Source organism: Rhipicephalus microplus, unplaced genomic scaffold (genome assembly GCF_043290135.1).
Source record: "Rhipicephalus microplus isolate Deutch F79 unplaced genomic scaffold, USDA_Rmic scaffold_223, whole genome shotgun sequence".
NCBI lineage: Eukaryota > Metazoa > Arthropoda > Arachnida > Ixodida > Ixodidae > Rhipicephalus > Rhipicephalus microplus.
The window spans coordinates 162,501-175,000 of record NW_027464794.1 but is presented as its reverse complement, the minus strand read 5'-3'; the positions used below and the strand labels follow the sequence as shown (position 1 = coordinate 175,000).

The 12,500-nt window shown below is 60.7% G+C and overlaps 2 non-coding genes across 2 annotated transcripts; both read right to left on the bottom strand.

Moving 5' to 3' along the window:
• Positions 1-337: 337 nt before the first annotated feature.
• LOC142792467 (5.8S ribosomal RNA) lies at positions 338-490 on the bottom strand. The gene has a single exon (XR_012890942.1). It is a non-coding gene; the product is annotated as a 5.8S ribosomal RNA (ribosomal RNA).
• A 1,719-nt stretch (positions 491-2,209) lies between these two features.
• On the bottom strand, positions 2,210-4,024 carry LOC142792479 (small subunit ribosomal RNA). The gene has a single exon (XR_012890954.1). It is a non-coding gene; the product is annotated as a small subunit ribosomal RNA (ribosomal RNA).
• Positions 4,025-12,500: the final 8,476 nt, after the last annotated feature.

Below are 12,500 nucleotides of genomic sequence, written 5' to 3'. Positions count from 1 at the left end.
TTTACCGTGCGTTAAAGTTGCGCGTCCGTGGCTCTCGCAGCTCTTGCGCGCCCGGTCGCAGAGAGGAGTACGCAACCTCGACCGCACTTTCCCTGCAGGCTTCCTTCCGACTCGAAGTCCTGCGGCGGTCTCAACGAGGTGCCACATCCTCAATGCAGTCGGTCGCCCCCGTTTCGGTTGGGCTCTGGCACGACGGTCGCCACCGTCTCGCCCTTGAGTGGCCGCTGTTGGCGCTCGCTGTGAGGTGTTCAGCGTGCTGTCCGTGTTGCCGACGCGGTCAAAACGAGTCGACGGCTCACGTTCCCTTGTGCGCCGAAGGCTCTCTTGATATGTGATCCGACCCTCAGACAGACGAAGCCAAGGGAAGACCCAAGGCCGCAATGTGCGTTCAAAGAATCAGTGCTCAGTGTGTCCTGCAATTCACACCAAGTCTCGCAGCTGGCTGCGTTCTTCATCGACCCGAGAACCGAGTGATCCACCGCTTAGAGTCGTGAAAAAGTGTTTGTTCAATTCCGTACAGTCAAAACCAAACGTTTCTGGCACTCGGCCAAACAGTGGCCAAGAAGGGCGCTTTTCAGCGCACGCTTGGACTCCAAAACTCTGCCGCGCCTTTTTCGGCTGCCGCAAATCGAGCAAACGGTGTGTTTCGGACGGCGTTTCGCTTCCGCTACTTGCGAGTGCTTTCGTGGTCCACCCCTCTATAAATACTCGGGAGGCGTCGAAGCCGGTTCTCCAAGCCGGACCCGTAGGTATCGTTGTGTGCTCGCTCTCATTGGCCCGCCTAACCAGAAAATGCCTGCGGTACACCCATTTGGATAAGAGTGCACGCAGATGCGGGCCTCGACGGCTACACATTTCCTCGGGCGGCCGCCTCCCGGCCTCCGTGGAGCGCGGGATGCACGGTCCCATCGACAAGCCTCTCCCGTTTTTACCGTGGCGTCGCGGTTCACCACGGCGGGCGGGTCGGTCTCCTCCGCATAAAAAGGGGGACCCCCGCTTTTTGTTCCACGAAATCGCACAAGCTTTTTTCGCATCCACGGTTTGCCACCGCACACCAAAATGCCGATCCGGCTGCCTACTTTAGCCAACAGGTGGAGCCAGGCGCGCCGTACTTGCGCGGCACTTCCCACGTCCACCGAAGTCGGTGCCAAGGACCACTTTCGGCGCCGGAGCCGCGTACGAGCCTACTCGAGGCGGAAGAACGAAGCCAGCAAGGGCCTGGCCGCAAGTGCGTTCAATTGTCGGGACGTCCAAGTCCCTCGTTCTTCCGTGCTTCCTCTTTCGGCAAGTCGTTGCGGCACCTTCCCAAAGCGCGCAGACCCGCTAATCGCGACGAGCGCGACGTGGCCGTGCCGCCTTTCCCTCGGCAGCAAGCAAAACGCCTGGCAACGTCGACGCTCCCCTAACCGCGATCTCGCACCGTGTTTCGTGTGGCGAATTCAAAAGCCGGCCGGCGCTGCTGCAACCATTACGGTCGGTACGCATACGCCGCGGAGGGCGGGACGGTCATCGGAGCGTGCGGTTCCTCCATCGAGTACTGCGCACCTCGGCCGTCGCATCGCCGTGCCATGACCGGCCGCGCGTCAACGCGAACCGGTGCCAGCGAGATCCCTCGCCTGCAAGAACCGACCGGCAGCCTCCGTCACCCGAGGACGCGGAGGCGCTTGCCGCGGACGGCGGGACGGTATGCACTGGTGCACAGCGGACCCGTCACATCGCCAGTTCCTTGACCGACCGCCGACGCTTGTGCCGTTCCTCTCGTACTTGGCAGTCGCCGCGCGATTGTCGGGTCTCGTTCTTGCACGCTCGAACGGTCGGGAGGGCACTCGGCTGGCGTTTCGGGAACGCGCAGCCTCGCCTTCTACCGACGTAACCACGACTCGCCGTTCGCGCTCCGCCGCTCCTGTTTACAGTACTAGGCGGTCCCGCAGCGGTCGGGTCGCGCATTTCGAGCGCTTCGAGCCACGGTGCAGTGGCGGGTCGAAAGCCGACCTATGAGTGCGTTGCGCCGTTTGTACCCGCGTCCGCCACCTGGCCGACCGTCCAAGGTCGCGGTGTTGGCGTCCGCTGGGCGCAACAATTTGTCACGGGGTGCCGCTCCACATTCAGGCAGCCCCGTGGGGAAAAGCCGACCCCGCGTCCAAACGGGGTCAGCGGCAGAAAGTGTCGGGCGCAGACGCAGCTGAGGCGCTCACCCTTCACAATCCGTTAATGATCCTTCCGCAGGTTCACCTACGGAAACCTTGTTACGACTTTTACTTCCTCTAAATGATCAAGTTTGGTCATCTTTCCAACAGACCGGCGCAACCGAAAGGCCGCGCCGGACATCGGTCCGAAGACCTCACTAAATCATTCAATCGGTAGTAGCGACGGGCGGTGTGTACAAAGGGCAGGGACGTAATCAACGCGAGCTTATGACTCGCGCTTACTGGGAATTCCTCGTTCAAGGGGAACAATTGCAAGCCCCTATCCCAATCACGAAAGAAGTTCCACGGGTTACCCAGTCTTTTCAGACAGGGATAAAGACACGCTGCTTCCTTCAGTGTAGCGCGCGTGCGGCCCCGGACATCTAAGGGCATCACAGACCTGTTATTGCTCTGTTTCGTGCGGCTAGGAGCCGCTTGTCCCTCTAAGAAGGTTGTAAGGTGCTGGGAACCCCGCACCTATTTAATAGGCTAGAGTCTCGTTCGTTATCGGAATTAACCAGACAAATCGCTCCACCAACTAAGAACGGCCATGCACCACCATCCACCGAATCAAGAAAGAGCTCTCAATCTGTCAATCCTCCCAGTGTCCGGGCCGGGTAAGTTTTCCCGTGTTGAGTCAAATTAAGCCGCAGGCTCCACTCCTGGTGGTGCCCTTCCGTCAATTCCTTTAAGTTTCAGCTTTGCAACCATACTTCCCCCGGAACCCAAATACTTTGGTTTCCCGGAAGCTGCCCGCCGAGTCATTTGAGTAACTCAGGCGGATCGCTGGTTGGCATCGTTTATGGTCAGAACTAGGGCGGTATCTGATCGCCTTCGAACCTCTGACTTTCGTTCTTGATCAATGAAAACATTCTTGGCAAATGCTTTCGCAGTAGTTCGTCTTGCGACGGTCCAAGAATTTCACCTCTAGCGCCGCAATACGAATGCCCCCGTCCGTCCCTCTTAATCATTACCTCGTATTCCAAAAACCAACAGAACAGAAACGAGGTCTTGTTCTATTATTCCATGCAAGTTTATTCAGGCGACTCGCCTGCGTTGAGCACTCTAATTTTTTCAAAGTAAAAGCACCGGCCATCTCGAGGCACACAATGAAGTGCACCAAGAAAGAACCGGCATGATGTTCAGTCCGAGCCGTCGCATCGGGTAGATGCACTACTCGTCTGGAACTGAGATCCAACTACGAGCTTTTTAACCGCAGCAGCTTTAGTATACGCTATTGGAGCTGGAATTACCGCGGCTGCTGGCACCAGACTTGCCCTCCAATTGATCCTCGTTAAAGGATTTAGAGTGTACTCATTTCAATTACGGGGCCTCAAAAGAGTCCCGTATTGTTATTTTTCGTCACTACCTCCCCGTGCCGGGAGTGGGTAATTTGCGCGCCTGCTGCCTTCCTTGGATGTGGTAGCCGTTTCTCAGGCTCCCTCTCCGGAATCGAACCCTGATTCTCCGTTACCCGTAACAACCATGGTAAGCAAGTAACCTACCATCGAAAGTTGATAAGGCAGACACTTGAAAGAAACGTCGCCGGCTCGTGGCCATGCGATCAGCACAAAGTTATCCAGAGTCACCACACAATACGGGCCGAAACCCGATCGATCTTGGTCTAATAAAAGCACCCGTTACCCAAAGGGCTCCAGGCTCACTGCATGTATTAGCTCTAGAATTGCCACAGTTATCCAAGTAGGAAGAAACGATCTAAGGAACCATAACTGATTTAATGAGCCATTCGCGGTTTCGCCTTATTTCGGCATGTACTTAGACATGCATGGCTTAATCTTTGAGACAAGCATATGATTACTGGCAGGATCAACCAGGTAATCGTTCGACTGCGCGTCCGTCCTCGCCCTCGGCGGGCCGGACGCAGTCTGTGTGCGGCGGAGGCCACCTTCAGGCGCCCCAACACGCTTATTTTGCACTCCGAGATGACGGCGTTCGAGCTCGCTACGGCACAACCTTCCCGAAAGACGAGTGGGAGCCGTGCGGCAAGAAGCACGTTCATGCTCGCTCTTTTTCGTTGCATCGACTCGGTCGCGCCGTGCGGGTTGCCCAAGCCCGCTGCACTGTCGGTGGACCGGCCGGAACTAGCAACGGAGCCGAGACTGCAAAGCCGCCAGACGACGGGTCACGCCCGCGTCTTCGGCGCTTTCGCATCTGAATCGCCCGAGGACGACACGGAACACACCTCGATATCGTGGTAAAACGGCACCGTCCGACAACCAGCCCCTAACGCATCAAGCGGATGAGGCTGCAGACGACTGCCGTGGATTCCCCTGGAGCAGACCCGAGGACACGCTTGACGAGGCCGAAGCCCGCCGCATATCAGACACCCGGTCGCTTTCGCGTACGCCGCTCACGAGAACCCCCACATAATAGCAGCGATAAGTACCCAGACCTCCTTGGGCCCTAATACGAGCGTACTCGAGAAAATTTCACCGCGGGTGTGCCCCGAAACGTGTGGCATGTTGAGCGTGCCACAAGTCTACGTCGCTCTCAAACCCGCCGAGGTCGTAGAATTTGCGACCCTACTCACGAAATTCCCACCGAGGATACGGCCGCAAACGTACCGCACCTTGGGTAGGCCACGAGTTTGTGCAACACTACGCTGACGGCACAGCACCGAGGTCGTGCGCGCACGCACGGGAAAATTCCGCCGCGGTTTCTGCCGAAAACGTGAGGCACCACGACTCTCCGCAAGTTCGCGTCGACTGCGAAAGACCGAAGTCGTGAACGACGTGTCCGCTACTCGCCGCCGACACGCTGGACACCAAACGTACAACGACTCGACGGCGTCGTAGAGGCCCACGACGCGGTTTTCCTTAACGACGTCTCGGCGTGGCACCGACAGGTTAGAACGGCCGACCAACGTTCCCTGTCCGCCGTTCGGCTCAGTCGAAGGGCTCGGCGACTTCGGCAACGCTGCGAAGCCGCACGGTGACGCACGCCATGTCCCCATTTTTTTTTTTCTTTCTGCGTCTGCCGGGGTGCCCCTATAATAGCAGCGATAAGCACCCAGACCGCCGTGGGTCGCTCGCCCCGGCTGACGTGGTTTTTCGTACTCCTGCGGCGGTCGCCGTCAAGCACGTCCAAATACGCTACTTTCGTGGGCGCATTCACGCTCTTTCGCTTCGCCGGAGTGCCAGCACTCACTCTGCCAAAAACGGCGAACATCCGAGCGGCGGTTCCCACTTTTGCGTCGGCGTCGCAAACCCCGCCCCGGCAGACGAGGTTTGCCGTACTCGTGCGACGGTGGCCGGCGGGCACGTCGAAAGACGCCGATATCGTGCGCGAATTGGCGCACCTTGGCTTCACCGGAGTGCCGCCACTGACTCCTCCAAAAACGGCGAAGATCCGAGCGGCGCTTCCCACTTTCGCATCGGCGTCCCGAACTCCGCCCCGGCTGACGCGGTTTACCGTACTCGTGCGACGGTCGCCGGCGAGCACGTGGAAAGACGCCGATATCGTGCCCGAATCGGCTCCGTTCGGCTTCGCCGGAGTGCCAGCACTGGCTCGGCGAAAGACGACGAACATCCGAGCGACGGTTCTCACTATTGCGTACGCGTCGCAAACCCCGCCCCGGCAGACGCACTTTGCCGTACTCGTGCGACGGTCGCCGGCGAGCACGTAGAAAGACGCCGATATCGTGCCGGAATCGGCCCCGTTTGGCTTCGCCGGAGTGCCAGCACTCACTCGGCCACAAACGGCGAACATCCGAGCGGCGGTTCCCACTTAGCCGTCGGCGTCCCGAACTCCGCCCCGGCAGACGCGGTTGCCGAGCTCGTGCGACTAGCGACCGCGAAGCCGTCTCGCGACGCCGCTTTCGTGCGCGGCTCCCACTGCGACCTGGGTCACCCGAGGTCGACGAGCAAAAAAGAATGTCGAAAAAAATTTTTTTTTTTTTTGCGTCTGCCGGGGTGCCCCTATAATAGCAGCGATAAGCACCCAGACCGCCATGGGTCGCTCGCCCCGGCTGACGTGGTTTTTCGTTTTCCTGCGGTGGTCGTCGTCAAGCACGTCCAAACACGCCACTTTCGTGGGCGCATTCGCGCTCTTTCGCTTCGCCGGAGTGCCAGCACTCACTCTGCCAAAAACGGCGAACATCCGAGCGGCGGTTCCCACTTTTGCGTCGGCGTCGCAAACCCCGCCCCGGCAGACGAGGTTTGCCGTACTCGTGCGACGGTGGCCGGCGGGCACGTCGAAAGACGCCGATATCGTGCGCGAATTGGCGCACCTTGGCTTCACCGGAGTGCCGCCACTGACTCCTCCAAAAACGGCGAAGATCCGAGCGGCGCTTCCCACTTTCGCATCGGCGTCCCGAACTCCGCCCCGGCTGACGCGGTTTACCGTACTCGTGCGACGGTCGCCGGCGAGCACGTGGAAAGACGCCGATATCGTGCCCGAATCGGCTCCGTTCGGCTTCGCCGGATTGCCAGCACTGGCTCGGCGAAAGACGACGAACATCCGAGCGACGGTTCTCACTATTGCGTACGCGTCGCAAACCCCGCCCCGGCAGACGCACTTTGCCGTACTCGTGCGACGGTCGCCGGCGAGCACGTAGAAAGACGCCGATATCGTGCCGGAATCGGCCCCGTTTGGCTTCGCCGGAGTGCCAGCACTCACTCGGCCACAAACGGCGAACATCCGAGCGGCGGTTCCCACTTAGCCGTCGGCGTCCCGAACTCCGCCCCGGCAGACGCGGTTGCCGAGCTCGTGCGACTAGCGACCGCGAAGCCGTCTCGCGACGCCGCTTTCGTGCGCGGCTCCCACTGCGACCTGGGTCACCCGAGGTCGACGAGCAAAAAAGAATGTCGAAAAAAATTTTTTTTTTTTTTTTGCGTCTGCCGGGGTGCCCCTATAATAGCAGCGATAAGCACCCAGACCGCCATGGGTCGCTCGCCCCGGCTGACGTGGTTTTTCGTTTTCCTGCGGTGGTCGTCGTCAAGCACGTCCAAACACGCCACTTTCGTGGGCGCATTCGCGCTCTTTCGCTTCGCCGGAGTGCCAGCACTCACTCTGCCAAAAACGGCGAACATCCTAGTGGCGGTTCCCACTTTTGCGTCGGCGTCGCCAACCCCGCCCCGGCATACGCGGTTTGCCGTACTCGTGCGGCGGTGGCCGGCGGGCACGTCGAAAGACACCGATATCGTGCGCGAGTCGATGCTTCTTGGTCTCGCAGGAGGGCCGCCACTCACTCCTGCAAAAACGGCGAAGATCCGAGCGGCGCTTCCCACTTTTTCGTCGGCGTCGCAAACCTCGCCCCGGCAGACGCGCTTTGCCGTACTCGTGCGACGGTCGCCGGCGAGCACGTCGAAATACGCCGATATCGTGCCCGAATCGGCCCCGTTTCGCTTCGCCGGAGTGCCAGCACTCGCTCGGCCAAAGACGACGAACATCCGAGCGACGGTTCCCACTATTGCGTACGCGTCGCGAACCCCGCCCCGGCAGACGCGGTTTGCCGTACTCGTGCGGCGGTGGCCGGCGGGCACGTCGAAAGACGCCGATATCGTGCACGAATTGGCGCTCCTTGGCTTCACCGGAGTGCCAGCACTCACTCGGCCAAAAACGGCGAACATCCGAGCAGCGGTACCCACTTAGCCGTCGGCATCCCGAACTCCGCGCCGGCTGACGCGGTTGCCGAGCTCGTGCGACTAGCGACCGCGAACGCGTCTCGCGACGCCGCTTTCGTGCGCGGCTCCCATTGCGACCTGGGTTACCCGAGCTCGACCAGCAAAAAAGAAGGTCGAAAATTTTTTTTTTTTTTCTGCGTCTGCCGGGGTGCCCCTATAATAGCAGCGATAAGCACCCAGACCGCCGTGTGTCGCTCGCCCCGGCTGACGTGGTTTTTCGTACTCCTGCAGCGGTCGCCGTCACGCACGTCCAAATACGCCACTTTCGTGGGCGCATTCGCGCTCTTTCGCGTCGCCGGAGTGCCAGCACTCACTCTGCCAAAAACGGCCAACATCCGAGCGGCGGTTCCCACTTTTGCGTCGGCGTCGTAAACCCCGCCCCGGCAGACGCGGTTTGCCCTACTCGTGCGACGGTCGCCGGCGAGCGCGTCGAAAGACGCCGATATCGTGCGCTAATTGGCGCTCCTTGGCTTCTCCGGAGTGCCGCCACTCACTCCTCCAAAAACGGCGAAGATCCGAGCGGCGTTCTCCACTTTCGCATCGGCGTCCCGAACTCCGCCCGGGCTGACGCGGTTTACCGTACTCGTGCGACGGTCGCCGGCGGGCACGTCGAAAGACGCCGATATCGTGCCGTAATCGGCCCCGTTTGGCTTCGCCCGTGTGCCAGCACTCACTCGGCCAAAAACGGCGAACATCCGAGCAGCGTTTCCCACTTTCGCATCGGCGTCCCGAAGCCCGCCCCGGCAGACGCGGTTTGCCCTACTCGAGCGACGGTCGCCGGCGATCACGTCGAAAGGCGCCGAATTCGTGCACGAATCGATGCTTCTTGGTCTCGCAGGAGGGCCGCCACTCACTCCTGCAAAAACGGCGAAGATCCGAGTTGCGCTTCCCACTTTTTCGTCGGCGTCCCGAACTACGCCCCGGCTGACGCGGTTTACCGTACTCGTGCGACGGTCGCCGGCGGGCACTTCAAAATACGCCGATTTCGTGGGCGCATTCACGCTGTTTCGCTTCCCCGGAGTGCCAACACTCACTCTGCCGAAAGCGGCGATCATCCGAGCGGCGGTTCCCACTTTTGCGTCGGCTTCGCAAACGGCGCCCCGGCAGACGCGCTCGTGCGACGTACTCGTGCGACGGTCGCCGGCGAGCACGTCGAAAGACGCCGATATCGTGCTCGAATCGACCCCGTTTCGCTTCGCCGGAGTGCTGCCAGTCACGGCGCAGAAAACGGCGAACAAGTGTTTTTTTTTTTTTTTTTCCTAGAATTTGTGTTATAGAAGGCACATTTGATATCGGACGATAATTTTCAACTTTATCACGCGCACCGATTTTCGTGTAGAGGTTTGCAAGTTTATGGGAATTTCTCCACTTGGAATAATGCGATTTAGTAGTACTACGAGAACTTCATGGATGTACTCAAGGGTACGGGGCAAGTCAGTTACGTCAACACCTGCAGATTTTTTACACTTCAAACTGAAAATTGTTGGTTGTGAGTCCTCGTGTGATATTAAAGGCCGATTCGCTAACACATAGAACAAAGAAAGAAAGGAAGAAAAAACGCCCGCGCTCGCTCAAGAAACCTGGGTTCGCAACAAGTGGCAACAACAAGCAACCGAGCGAGTGCGCCAAAACCCGTGGCGGCCGAACAAACGCGAAGTCCCAACCGCGTCAGCCGGGGCGGCACGGGACAGGAAAAATCACTTCAGCCGGGGCGGCGGGGCACCGAATAAACCTCGTCACCTCGTCGCAGGATAAAAGAGGAAACAAAAAGTCTAAACAGCGTCTGCTGGAGCGAATGCGTAATAAAACAACAACAACAACAAAAAAAAAAAACACCCGCGCTCAAGAAGTCTGCAATCACCACAAAAGGCGACTGTGACCGAGCAGCGTCAGCCGGGGCCGTGCGGAAACGGAAAAACCGCGACTACCGGGGCGTCGAGGCACCGAAAAATCCACTTCAGCCGCGGCGAAAAAAAAAAACAAAAAGAAAGACGGAGGGGGGGGGGGAACCACGTCTGCCGGGGCGAAGGAAAAAAAAAAACGCGTCTGCCGGGGCGAGCCCGGGTGCGGCACCACCGGGAAAACTGTGGCAAACAGACATGGCGATCGAGTGAGTGGGCCGCCAGCCAGGCTCAGCCAAAAAGTGCAAAGTCCGAACTGCGTCAGCCGGGGCGGCAAAAACCACGTCAGCCGGGGCGGCGCAAAAAACCGCGTCTGCCGGGGCGGCACGAAACCGCGTCAGCCGGGGCGGCGCGAAAACTGCGTCAGCCGGGGCGAAAGAAAAAAAAAAAAAAAACGCGTCTGCCGGGGCGAGCCCGGGTGCGGCACCACCGGGAAAACTGTGGCAAACAGACATGGCGATCGAGTGAGTGGGCCGCCAGCCAGGCACAGCCGAAAAGTGCAAAGTCCGAACCGTGTCAGCCGGGGCGGCAAAAAACCGCGTCAGCCGGGGCGGCGCAAAAAACCGCGTCTGCCGGGGCGGCACGAAACCGCGTCAGCCGGGGCGGCGCGAAAACTGCGTCAGCCGGGGCGAGCCCGGGTGCGGCACCACCGGGAAAACTGTGGCAAACAGACATGGCGATCGAGTGAGTGGGCCGCCAGCCAGGCTCAGCCAAAAAGTGCCAAGTCCGAACTGCGTCAGCCGGGGCGGCAAAAAACCGCGTCAGCCGGGGCGGCGCAAAAAACCGCGTCTGCCGGGGCGGCGCGAAAACCGCGTCTGCCGGGGCGGCGCGAAAACTGCGTCAGCCGGGGCGAAAGAAAAAAAAAACGCGTCTGCCGGGGCGAGCCCGGGTGCGGCACCACCGGGAAAACTGTGGCAAACAGACATGGCGATCGAGTGAGTGGGCCGCCAGCAAGGCTCAGCCAAAAAGTGCTAAGTCCGAACTGCGTCAGCTGGGGCGGCAAAAAACCGCGTCTGCCGGGGCGGCACGAAACCGCGTCAGCCGGGGCGGCGCGACAACCGCGTCTGCCGGGGCGGCACGAAACCGCGTCAGCCGGGGCGGCGCGAAAACTGCGTCAGCCGGGGCGAGCCCGGGTGCGGCACCACCGGGAAAACTGTGGCAAACAGACATGGCGATCGAGTGAGTGGGCCGCCAGCCAGGCACAGCCGAAAAGTGCTAAGTCCGAACTGCGTCAGCCGGGGCGGCAAAAACCGCGTCAGCCGGGGCGGCGCGAAAACCGCGTCTGCCGGGGCGGCACGAAACCGCGTCAGCCGGGGCGGCGCGAAAACTGCGTCAGCCGGGGCGAGCCCGGGTGCGGCACCACCGGGAAAACTGTGGCTAACAGACATGGCGATCGAGTGAGTGGGCCACCAGCCAGGCTCAGCCAAAAAGTGCTAAGTCCGAACTGCGTCAGCCGGGGCGGCAAAAACCGCGTCAGCCGGGGCGGCGCAAAAAACCGCGTCTGCCGGGGCGGCACGAAACCGCGTCAGCCGGGGCGGCGCGAAAACTGCGTCAGCCGGGGCGAAAGAAAAAAAAAAACGCGTCTGCCGGGGCGAGCCCGGGTGCGGCACCACCGGGAAAACTGTGGCAAACAGACATGGCGATCGAGTGAGTGGGCCGCCAGCCAGGCACAGCCGAAAAGTGCCAAGTCCGAACTGCGTCAGCCGGGGCGGCAAAAAACCGCGTCAGCCGGGGCGGCGCAAAAAACCGCGTCTGCCGGGGCGGCACGAAACCGCGTCAGCCGGGGCGGCGCGAAAACTGCGTCAGCCGGGGCGAGCCCGGGTGCGGCACCACCGGGAAAACTGTGGCAAACAGACATGGCGATCGAGTGAGTGGGCCGCCAGCCAGGCTCAGCCAAAAAGTGCCAAGTCCGAACTGCGTCAGCCGGGGCGGCGCAAAAAACCGCGTCTGCCGGGGCGGCGCGAAAACCGCGTCTGCCGGGGCGGCGCGAAAACTGCGTCAGCCGGGGCGAAAGAAAAAAAAAACGCGTCTGCCGGGGCGAGCCCGGGTGCGGCACCACCGGGAAAACTGTGGCAAACAGACATGGCGATCGAGTGAGTGGGCCGCCAGCAAGGCTCAGCCAAAAAGTGCCAAGTCCGAACTGCGTCAGCCGGGGCGGCAAAAAACCGCGTCTGCCGGGGCGGCACGAAACCGCGTCAGCCGGGGCGGCGCGAAAACCGCGTCTGCCGGGGCGGCACGAAACCGCGTCAGCCGGGGCGAGCCCGGGTGCGGCACCACCGGGAAAACTGTGGCAAACAGACATGGCGATCGAGTGAGTGGGCCGCCAGCCAGGCACAGCCGAAAAGTGCTAAGTCCGAACTGCGTCAGCCGGGGCGGCAAAAACCGCGTCAGCCGGGGCGGCGCAAAAACCGCGTCTGCCGGGGCGAATGCAAAAAAAACAAAGAAAAAAGCCCGCGCTTAATCAAAAGAAAACAAAGAAAAAAGCTTGCGCTTAATCAAAAGAAAACAAACAAAAAAAGTTCGCGCTTAAGCCTGGCGGTGGAACCACCGGGGCAAACAGACCTGGCGATCGAGTGAGTGGGCCGCCAGCCGGGGTGAGCCAAAAAGTGCAAAGTCGGAACCGCGTCAGCCGGGGCGGCGCGAAAACCGCGTCAGCCGGGGCGGCGCAAAAACTGCGTCAGCCGGGGCGGCACGGAAAAACGAAAACCGCGTCAGCCGGGGCGGCACGGAAAAACGAAAACCACGTCAGCCGGGGCGACATCAAAATG